The 9,721-nt window shown below is 45.8% G+C and overlaps 1 pseudogene; it reads right to left on the bottom strand.

Moving 5' to 3' along the window:
* Positions 1–4,037: 4,037 nt before the first annotated feature.
* Positions 4,038–9,492, bottom strand: LOC121823567 (3-hydroxyacyl-CoA dehydrogenase type-2 pseudogene; annotated as a pseudogene).
* Between the last annotated feature and the right edge of the window lie 229 nt (positions 9,493–9,721).

Consider the following 9,721-nt stretch of genomic DNA (forward strand, 5'->3'; position numbering starts at 1 on the left):
GATTGAGTGTCCAGTGAGTGACCTGAGCCATGTCTCTGATGTGAGCTTTGCTAGACATTCCGTTTTCACACCCTTACTTTGTTACCAAGTCTTCCTGTTGATTTTAACATTTACAAGTAACCAACCAGCCCACTATGGAAATGGAAAGGTAGACAGTTTTGAAGGACCATAAATGGAGAATGAATGGTTTTCCAATGACAGAGACCAGCCTGCTCACTCTTTTGAGAATTTAAATGAGCCCAAAGGACAAGCATTATTATGCAACTAAGTCTGACTGGGTGTGGTAATACTTTTCTGTATCCTTTTCTGTTGTAAGTGTTAAGATTTTAGGGTAGAGATAGAAGGCAATTGTGTTCCTTTTAAGAGTCTGTTCTTGCGATGAGTACAGGACCCAGTCCCACTGCCTGGATGTCTCCCAAACAGATTAAGCCAATCAACTGTCTCACTTATCTGATCCAGTTGGGGGCCCCTCAGCCATTGGTTCATAGTTCATGTGTTTCCATTGATTTGGCTATTTATCCCTGTGCTTTATCCAACCTTGATCTCAACAATTCTCGCTCATATAAACCCTCTTCTTTCTCGTCAATTGGACTCCCGGAGCTCCACCTAGGGCCTAGCCGTGGATCTCTGCATCCAGTTCCTTCAGTCATTAGATGGGATTTCTAGCATGACAATTTGGGTGTTTGGCCATCCTATCACCAGAGTAGGTCAGTTAGGGCTTTCTCTCGATCATTGCCAGTAGTCTATTGTGGGGGTATCTTTATGGATTTCTGTGGGCCTCTCTAGCACTTTGCTTCTTCCTATTCTCATGCGGTCTTCATTTATCATGGTCTCTTATTCCTTGTTCTCCCTCTCTGTTCTTGATCCAGCTGGAATCTCCCGCTCCCCTGAGCTCTCTTTCCCCTGACCCTTGCCCTTCATTACCCTCACTCACGTCCAGGTTGTTCATGTAGATCTCATCCATTTTTCTGTCATTGGGGATCCCTGTGTCTTTCTTGGGGTCCTGTTCTCGAAGTAGCCTCCCTGGGGTTGTGAGTAGCAGTCTAGTTATCTTTGTTTTACATCTGTTTGAAACCTGGGGCTTTTACAGGGACACTTGGCTCAGCCTGGGAGGAGGGGACTGGACCTGCCTGGACTGAATCTACCAGGTTGAACTCAATTCTCAGGGGAGCTCTTTGATGGGAATGGGGGGTAGGCTGGGGGGAAGGTGGGGGGGCAGCAGGAGGAGAACAAGGGAATCCGTGGCTGATATGTAAAATTAAATTATATATATATATAAAAGAGTCTGTTCTTAATGTGTTTAAGGGAGTTCCAGAAAGAACTGGCTTCTGTGCTTGGAGCTTGGAGAGAAGTGACACAAGATTAGAGGACTAAAAATATGAGGCAATTTCCCTACATGTCAGCAAGTCAAAGGACTGGTCTTAGCATTACAATTTCCTGAGTCCTATCATAATAAACTATTTCTGTGTTTAAATAAACAGAATCATATAGATGGTTGGAGCCAAGAAACATGGCTGTTATTAAAATGTCACCAGGCTGTCACACTATTCTGAGCCCCCGCAGAGTATCTCATTTTATTTCTATCAATAGTCACAGTTTTAGTAAAAGAGCAACACAATGAATGCAGATCGGAGTCACTGCAGCACTGGGCAGGATGAATGCAGAGCGGTCACTGCAGCACTGGACAGGGTGAATGCAGTGCAGTGTCACTGCAGCACTGGGCAGGATGAATGCAGAGCAGAGTCACTGCAGCATTGGACAGGATGAATGCAGAGCAGAGTCACTGCTGCACTGGACAGGATGAATGCAGAGCAGTCACTGCAGCACTGGGCAGGATGAATGCAGAGCAGAGTCACTGCAGCAGTGGACAGGGTGAATGCAGTGCAGTCACTGCAGCACTGGGCAGGATGAATGCAGAGCAGAGTCACTGCAGCAGTGTACAGGATGAATGCAGAGCAGAGTCACTGCAGCACTGGGCAGGATGAATGCAGAGCAGTTACTGCAGCACTGGACAGAATGAATGCAGAATAGTCACTGCAGCACTGGGCAGGATGAATGCAGAGCAGTCACTGCAGCACTGGACAGGATGAATGCAGTGCAGTCACTGCAGCACTGGGTAGGATGAATGCAGAGCAGAGTCACTGCAGCAGTGGACAGGATGAATGCAGAGCAGAGTCACTGCAGCACTGGGCAGGATGAATGCAGAGCAGTCACTGCAGCACTGGACAGAATGAATGCAGAATAGTCACTGCAGCACTGGGCAGGATGAATGCAGAGCAGTCACTGCAGCACTGGGCAGGATGAATGCAGAGCAGTCACTGCAGCACTGGACAGGATGAATACAGAGCAGAGTCACTGCAGCACTGGACAGGATGAATGAAGAGCAGTCACTGCAGCACTGGGCAGGATGAATGCAGAGCAGTCACTGCAGCACTGGATAGGATGAATGCAGAGCAGAGTCACTGCAGCACTGGACAGGATGAATGCAGAGCAGAATCACTGCAGCACTGGGCAGGATGAATGCAGAGCAGTCACTGTAGCACTGGATAGGATGAATGCAGAGCAGAGTCACTGCAGCACTGGACTGGGTGAATGCAGAGCAGTCACTGTAGCTCTGGACAGGATAAATGCAGAGCAGAGTCACTGCAGCACTGGATAGGGTGAATGCAGAGCAGAGTCCCTGCAGCACTGGACAGGGTGAATGCAGTGCAGTCACTGCAGCTCTGGACAGGGTGAATGCAGAACGCAGTCACTGCAGCTCTGGAGCCCCTTGTCCATGTGGTGCCTGCACAGAAACACAGGACTTCTTCCTGCTCTGAGAACTAGCCATCCACATACATCTCTAGAGTCTACCTTCTTCTTATGGGTTGTATAAAGACCTTGAGTTTTTCTAGCCGAAGTCTGGGAAAATGAAATGCAATTACATATTTGTTGTCTACACTAAAGAATCAAGCCACTGTGTACCTTAGCAGTCTTTTCTCTTTTCTTGGAAAGGAAACAAGAGAGCAGTGGTCCAGAGTTCACAGAATGAGCACTTGTTATTTTGAAGGAGTTTGTTTTACCTCTGTAAGAAAATGTGCTGTCAGTCAAGCGCTCCTGTTGCTTAGTAGCTTGTTCAAAGATCTCTCTGTGGGAATGGTTGTGTGTGTGTGTGTGTGTGTGTGTGTGTGTGTGTGTGTGTGTGTGTGTATTTAACAGTCTCATGTAGCCCATGCTGGCCTCGGACTTGCTACTTAGCCAAGGCCAGCCTAATGGGAGTCATAAGCCTAAGCGACCCTTGACACACATGCTGCCATATTTGGGCTTCTCTCCTCTTTTCTTAGATCTAGACCTTGCTTAAGTCTCCATAGCACCAGAACCTCTTCCCACAGATACCAGAACCTCTTCTCAGATATCAGGTGAATGAGCTGCAGTTAAGCAATTAGGCAGTTAGACAAGGGTAGATAGATAACCTTCAGAGCAACATTTTCTGCTGGCTGAACAGCCCATAATTAAGTCCCTTCCTGCTTGCAACCCCCATAATTAAGTCCCTTCCTGCTCGCAACCCCCTTTGCCTACCTATATATGCCTTGAGAGAAAAATAAAATTTTGGAGCTTGATCAGACGTCCTGTCTTGCTCTCTTTCTTTGTGTCTCTTGTCCCTCTCATTCACCGGCCCTCCCTTTAGGTCCCCGTTGAAGACTCTGCTGGCCGGGGCACCAGCCTATCGCCCTGCTGGCTTCCAAGGGCTAGATTACAGATGTGTACTTCTAGGCCTGGCTTTTGCAAACCTTTCTATGGATCTCTTGTCCTTATCTGGCTGTCCACATGACCCTGGGTGAATATGGCTTAGGGCAGGGCCACAGACAGCAGGGAAATCTGACCCTCTTGGTTTTACATCAGGGTATCTTGGTTAGCTTTCCATGGTTCCATGGTGAATAAACAAATGCTACCGGCACAAGATTCAAACAAGCCGATCTTAGTGGCAGAGCCCTGTGACGTCAGCCGAGACATGAGGTCAGTTAGCTCGATACCAGTCAAGTAGAGGCAGCAGTGTCTCAGAATAAGACGACAGGAAGAGGCTGAGCATGCAGCCTGGTGGTCGAGCATGCAGCCTGGTGGTCGAGCATGTAGCCTGGTGGTCGAGCATGCAGCCTGGTGGTCGAGCATGTAGCCTGGTGGTCGAGCATGCAGCCTGGTGGTCGAGCATGCAGCCTGGTGGTCGAGCATGTAGCCTGGTGGTCGAGCATGCAGCCTGGTGGTCGAGCATGTAGCCTGGTGGTCGAGCATGTATAGCCTGGTGGTCGAGCATGTAGCCTGGTGGTCGAGCATGTAGCCTGGTGGTCAAGCATGCAGCCTGGTGGTCGAGCATGTATAGCCTGGTGGTCGAGCATGTAGCCTGGTGGTCGAGCATGCAGCCTGGTGGTCGAGCATGTAGCCTGGTGGTCGAGCATGCAGCCTAGTGGTCGAGCATGTAGCCTGGTGGTCGAGCATGCAGCCTGGTGGTCGAGCATGCAGCCTGGTGGTCGAGCATGCAGCCTGGTGGTCGAGAGCTTCCTATTTAGCCTGTAGGAGCCCTATCGTCAATCTCCAGTCACACAAAAGGAAAAACCAAACCAACCAACCAAACAAAAGCCCGTAGAATTGGATCTCGGCCTTGCCAGTTTCATCTCAGTAACTTCCTGATCTTACTGGAAGAAATTCCACATCTGGGATGAACTGTTTCCAAGCTCTCTAGTAACAGTGTGCTGTCCTTTTGTCTGAGGAGATGTGAAGATGACTTAGAGAATCAAGAGCTGTTAGAGCTAAGATAGAATTTAGTCAAGGGTGGTATAATCTCCCTCCATAGTTTTACAGTTTTAAAATGGGCCCTTGATGATGGAGTGATGTGAGCCATGTGGAATATTATTTCTAACTTACCTCCCGACTCACAGGCCTGTGCTTCACCCATATCAAGTGGCTGGGTCCTTTATGTGGTAACTCAAAGTCTCCCCTAAGTAGCTATATAAGTGGATAAGTGTATATATTTGAAGCAAAGAGACAGGCAAGAATAATTATGATTCACAGTGAAAGATGAGACAGACATTTTCAGGACCCAAAGACTCAGCCTTAAACCATTTTCTCAAATAATTGTCACCTGGGGGACTTCATAAACCATCCTTCAAAGTCCTGGTAGAAACCACAATTGCCAAAGTTATGTGAGGAGTTAAAAAAGATTCATCGCTACTGCAAAGTGCCAAGAGATGAACAGAAATAAACTGTGACGTACATGGGAATTTCTTCCCTGGTTCTCAAGCTGCTGAGAAGAAACATTTTTGGTTACCTCTACTGTCACCTAGTGTTGGGCTAAATGGTTTGCATGGATGCTCTTAAAAGGAACCCTGATGCAGCGAGGGGATGTAGTCAAGGATCTGCGGATCATAATTATTCATTAATGAGACGAAGAACTCCAAACAATAACAAGTGAATTGGAGTCCAGTCCAGCCCAAAGGTCAGCATGCATCCAGGCTCCCTCCAATAGTTCATCTGAACATGTGTGTGTGAGGTCTTATTAACAAAGGTCTCTTGAGGCTGTGTGCTCTGGGCCAACACTACTCCACTTTGCTTTTTTATTCCTTGATAAGGATTATCAAAAAGGAGGCTTTTGTTAATGGTCTCTCATGGAATCCTTCCATTAACTTTTATTATTTATGTGTTGTAATGTTGAGTCAATAGAAAGAGAAGTATAAAAAGGAGAGAGAGAGAGAGAGAGAGAGAGAGAGAGAGAGAGAGAGAGAGAGAGAGAGAGAGAAACAAAAGGCTTATACTTCACTACTACATTGTTTTAGTTTCCTTCCTTACTGCTCCAGATGTGCAGGCTGCCAGCAGATGCTTTCTGCTTTAAAATCAGTGTCTAAGGCAGATGGAGAATAACCAGGCAGTTTCTGGTGTGTGCATGAAGACCTTGAGGTCTGTGGGGGCTCAGGCTTTGTCCTTTCTCCTTCCTGAGAATTCAATTACCCTACTCAATCTGACAAAAACCTTTCAGAAAGAAAGGCTAGCAGAGTGGGTTTCCGGAAAAATGCAAATACCCCAGTGCCCACGGAGCCAGGTGTATAGAAGTGTTGCTAGGCAACCCGTCTCTAGATGACAGCTACATTTTACTATTTAAAGGATCAGAATACATATTTTATTCCATATGTATAGGCGCCTTGCCCACATGTACGTATGTGTATCATATGCATGCCTGCTACTTTCTTTTATTTCTGCCAAGCTCTTTTATAAAGTTAGATGAAGAAAAAAATGTTTTATTGGACTTTTTTTTTCTCCTTTGGGTTTGTTTGTTTTGAGACAGGTCTCAACTATAGGCCAGGTTGGCCTCAAGCTCACTCACTATATATAGCCCATGCTGGCCTCAAGCCCGTAATGATTCTTCTGCCTTAGCCTTCTGAATTCTGGGATTAGGTTGTAGGCATGAGTCACCATATCTGGCTGGAAAACTCTTTAAAAGAGAAAATAATAATGAAAGTTCTCTTGGTTTACATGTGACCTTTTGTGATTGATGAGTAAATGAAATGAGGTAGAATTGATGGCATGGGACTCCATCACTACATCCTATTCCTGAAGCAATTGCCTCAATACCCTTCCTCTATGCAAAACATACATGTTTAATATATACATTTTCTCGATACATACATTATACAAATTATCTCATCCTATCTCCTTACCCTGTATCTCAGACATACTACAGTCTACCTCTTCTGAAAAAACCCACTAGGTCTCTTGTTATTTGTAGACAGACGGTCAATAATTTGGCTAAAAGTTCCTGGTCCTAACTCTGGGGAGAGGAAAACCTGGGTTTATAGCATACACAGAGAAGTCATTACTTCTGAATTATTTGGGTGACCTTTCAAAGGCTGAAATCAAGCCTCAGTTGCAATAATTAAATGCTCTTTCTTCCATCTAAGAAAAGCAATGCACATTCTGGAGATGCTTGTTGCCTGGCAACAAATGCATACTTCCTTCCCCTTAGACAACTTCCAAAAAAATGTTAGGAAGAAAATTGGCCAATAAAATAAATCTGGTGTTTCTTAGTGTGGGAGGAGAGCAAATTCACAAAATGTGCATGTGGTGTGTGTGTGTGTGTGTGTGTGTGTGTGTGTGTGTGTGTGTGTGTGTGTGTTTCTGGGTGGATATGTGCTTATGGAGTGGGCAGATAAGAAAGCATAGAAAGAAAGAAACAGAATAGAATATAGTAATATAGTATTAATTCATTAATTCATGTGTGTGTGTGTGTGTGTGTGTGTGTGTGTGTTGCATGAAACTAGCCAGCCATGGCTGAGGTTTCCTGCTTCAGGGAACAACAGTGTTTTCATCTCCCCAAATCACTGAGTGCTAAGCTGTGTGATCGTTTCAGGGGTGAAGAAAGAGTATAAAGACGAAGAAAAATATTGCCTTTATTATTATTGTTGTTGTTGAGAAAAGCAAGACTTGAAAAATGTCAACGTCTCAGTCCATTATCTGTGGCAATGGTGAGACTGGGAAGTTAGTAATGAAAAAGGGTTTATCTTGGCTCTTAGTTAGAGGTGTTGGGAAGCTCATGACTGAGCTCCAGCACTCTCTCATCTTCTGTTGTGAGCTTTGCACTGTTCAAACTCGCGGTGGAACACCCGAAGGCAGGCAGGACCCGTGGAAGAGCAGGCAGGTGAGACGATGGGGGGAGGCCTGCCACTCAGTGCTGATTCATTATGGAATTGTGCATCAGTGTGAGTGAGTTTCTATTGGAGCAAGCCATCCTGAAATGATAGAAGTACTAGTAACACTAATGACCAATCGTTGGAAGGACTTTTGTTTCTTGATCTTATGCAAGGGGCACTTCAGCTTTTAAATACAGAATGCCTATGTCTCTGCCCCTACCATTTGTCTTTTGTCCTTGAGTGAACGTGATTCCTTTAACCCTTTAGCCATGTTGCATCAGCACTTCTTTGACTGGTGTTAAAATATACATAACAAAAAGTGCTATTTGATCCATTCTCTATTTTTTTTTTTTAAGTTTGAGAATTTATCAGTCACAGAGAGTGACAGGATCAGACTTACAAAATCGCTGTTAGGTTTCCTTCAAAATGGAAAGTATCTGGTGTTTTTTCCCCTCCACTTTGAACTTTTAAGGCTGCATGCCAATGGCCCCAGCCAGCCAGTTGACCTCGCCTTTCAAGAATGGGTTCTCCCAAACAGGACTGGCAAAAAATAAATAAATCAATAAATAAAATAAAATAAAAAAATCAATGCTATTCTGCTATTCTCATAGAATGGTGCCTAGCCCAGCTGTTAGCAGAAAGGCTCCACCCAGCAACTGATAGAAACAGATGCAGACCCACAGCCAAACATCAGGCAGAGCTAGGAGAATCCTATGGAAGAGGGGGAGGAATGATTGTAGGAACCACAAGAAAACCCACAGAATAAACTAACCTGGGCTCACAGAGACTGAATTGACAACCAGGGAGCCTGCATGGGCCTGACCTAAGCCCTCTGCATGTAAGTTACAGTTGTGTAGCTTGGTCTTCTTGTGGGACCCCTAACAGTGAGAACAAGGGCTGTCTCTGACTCTGTTGCCTGCTTCTGGGACTCTTTCCTCCTACCGGATTGCCCCATCCAGCCTCAATAGAAGAGGAGGAGCCTAGTCTCATTGCAACTTGGTATACCTTGTCTGGTTGATATCTATGGGATGCCCACCTGTATCTGAAGAGAAGCAGTGGAGGAGGAGTGGATGGGGGAGGAGGTAAAAGGAGGTAGGGGGAAGAATTGAGAAGAGGGGAGGGAGGGGAAGCTTTGGTTTGGATGTAAAAACAAAAACAAAGGCAACCAAACAAACAAAAAGAATGGGCTCTCAATTATGATCTGTACCAAAAGAGTATATTCAGCAAGGTCACCCGGTTGGCTGTGGAAGGGTACCTGTCTGGCCAGGAAGTTGTGCCCTTCCTCTGGCAGGGTGGAAAGCAGTAGTGTTGCAAATGAACCTGGAACAATTGTCATCACACAGAGGCCCATGGGAGCCAGATCTAGAGCCATGAGCAGTGTCCCGGCCACTATGCCCCTTTTGAATGTAGTGTATGTTGCTTGTCCAACTTGGCCATCAACGGCAGACACACTGGCAGTCTTATGATAACTCCAGTTTGGTTCATTCTGGCCCATGATCACATTGAAAGAGCCCATGAGATGCACGTTGAGAACCCCCTGGACGTCCTTCAAGGTGTGGACCCAGATCTTTTGGTTATGTATCTAAATGGCTCCTGAAATACCTGCACAGCTGACAGCCACATCTACAGGCCCAAACTTCTTTGACTGGAGTCGAAACCGTTTGTACGTCCTTCTCAGCGGTCACGTCGGTTGGGGCAAACACCTTCTCTCTTCGCTTCTTGCTTGGACCTCACCCCTGAGTTAGGGAGTTTTTCAGCTGTAGCCAGGCCAAGGCCCGAAGCTCCCCGTTATTCCTGTGACCAGGTCCTTCACACTCCGCAGCCATCTTGCACCCATTTTATCTATTTTTTTTTTCAATATAAAGAGCCCATTGGCACTGAATGCACTCACATTGTTATGCAATTCCTTAGCACTGTCCAGCTCTGCGTAGTTTTCATCTCTAAGTACTAAAACTTTAAACTTGTCAATTAACCACTCCCAATTTCTGATGATTCAGGGAGATTTAGAGCCAGGAAGAGATACTGCCTCAAAAAATAAGGTGAAGTGAATAGAGGAAGATACTAGA

The sequence above is a fragment of the Peromyscus maniculatus genome, chromosome 17, assembly GCF_049852395.1.
Source record: "Peromyscus maniculatus bairdii isolate BWxNUB_F1_BW_parent chromosome 17, HU_Pman_BW_mat_3.1, whole genome shotgun sequence".
Taxonomy (NCBI): Eukaryota; Metazoa; Chordata; class Mammalia; order Rodentia; family Cricetidae; genus Peromyscus; species Peromyscus maniculatus.